The sequence below is a fragment of the Penaeus monodon genome, chromosome 21 (genome assembly GCF_015228065.2).
Source record: "Penaeus monodon isolate SGIC_2016 chromosome 21, NSTDA_Pmon_1, whole genome shotgun sequence".
Lineage (NCBI taxonomy): Eukaryota > Metazoa > Arthropoda > Malacostraca > Decapoda > Penaeidae > Penaeus > Penaeus monodon.
In genome coordinates, this window is record NC_051406.1 from 41,981,570 (window position 1) to 41,983,213 (window position 1,644).

Sequence of the window (1,644 nt, forward strand, 5' to 3'; positions counted from 1 at the left end):
TGCTGTCCGTATCATTAGTGAGAAAGAGAGAGCATTTGCTTTGATGATATGCCTTGCTAATTAAAAAAATATTCTGGTGTTGATTGACAGCGGTATGCTAATAATATTACAGGCTGTTTGCTTGTCTAATACACTGTATATGATTTCTTCTCTTTTAAAAACCACTATCTTGTTATTATTTATGGCATTGGGGTGATGAGTGACGTTGTCCAAGTGGTGATTGTGATTCCTTGTGGTATCGAGTTTATTGTGTGGTGATTGTGATGACCGGATGATATTGATTAATTTTGAATTAGTGGTGAAGACGTGTATTTTTTTTCCTCTTATCAAATATTGTTATTTTTATAGTGGGTGTTATTGTGAAGTTGAATTGGTTTACACATATATTATCTTATTTGCTTGGTGGGTACATTAAACGCAAATTATGAATTTGAATGACTGTTATTATTGCGACTTAAAGAGTGATATTCTAAGTAATGATACGCGTGCTGATATTGACTTTGTTGCTGCAATTAAAGTTTATATTGTTCGGATGCCCTTTTATTCTTGTTAATTGCATTTGTGATGCCCGGTGACACTGATGTTGCCGGCATTAGCTGTAAATTGAATGGGTATTTATTTTTTGTATTTTATCTTGTTTATTTTTTGGGAGGATATTTTTTTTTTTTGATGTTCGTGTATTTTTCTGAAGTTGGAATAAGATTTTATTTAGGTTTTCGATCTTTTTTTCATCATGCAAACTGTCATTGATTTATGAGTCTGTTTGAGCGAAATGACTGACTAAAAGGGGTCTCAAGATGCCGTATTCGGAGGCCGTTACCGTTCCGTACACGAGGGCTTCGCCGTACGTCTGGTCCCCGTCTGTGTGTGTTCACTGCTCCGAAACCTGCCGTATGCCCGCTGCCTTTTATACGCCGTAAAATGCTTGGGCTTCCGTCGCCTGCGCGCGTGTGGAGTGGGTGGACTCGGTCGGAGAGCCACTGCATTTCGCCTTATCGCCTGGGAGATTATGTGAGTACTTAGTGTACATACCGGGCCCTCTTGCCCTCTCTACCCTCCTTCCGGCCCTCCCCTGGTGTCTTGCGCTCTCCTTGGCCTCCCCCTCCCTCCCTGCTCCTCTCCTGGCCCCGGCTCCCCAGGAGGGAGGCAAGGAGCGAGGGGGAGAGGGTATCAGAGGAGGGTATGGAGGAGAAGGGAGGGGCGAGGGGACGGGGGAAGGGAGCGCCTGGGGAGGTCGTGGCTACCGGGTGACTCAGAGGGGGCAGGCGGCGACCCCTGAGTGCCTCCTGGTCCCTCCCTCGCGCCTGGTGTGTGGCAGCAGCCTAGCCTGGCCCTCTCCTCTCGTCTCAGTCAGTCAGCGCGCGTCCACGGGACCAGTCGCGTCGCCACAGTGCCACGGGGGGGTCACGTTGCTCGACCGCCCGACACAAGCGCTTCTTCTACCTCCTCTCATTGTCGTTTCGGCGCTCGCCACGGCACGGTGTTCTTGCCTGCTCGTCGCGCTGGTACACTGCCTCGACACATCTCCGCTGACAACTTCACCAAGTGTACCACGTTAGCCAGTGAACACGGCCCGGCCCCACGACTGTGTGTGACTCTGCGCCTGCAACGCTCTACTCTAGTCGCTACCAGAATCTCATTAAC

The 1,644-nt window shown here is 48.6% G+C and overlaps 1 protein-coding gene across 1 annotated transcript in view; it reads left to right on the forward strand.

Moving 5' to 3' along the window:
* The window catches only part of LOC119586503 (myocyte-specific enhancer factor 2-like), a gene marked incomplete in the record, with an annotated part of 157,797 nt that overhangs the window by 129,940 nt on the left and 26,213 nt on the right, over window positions 1–1,644 (forward strand).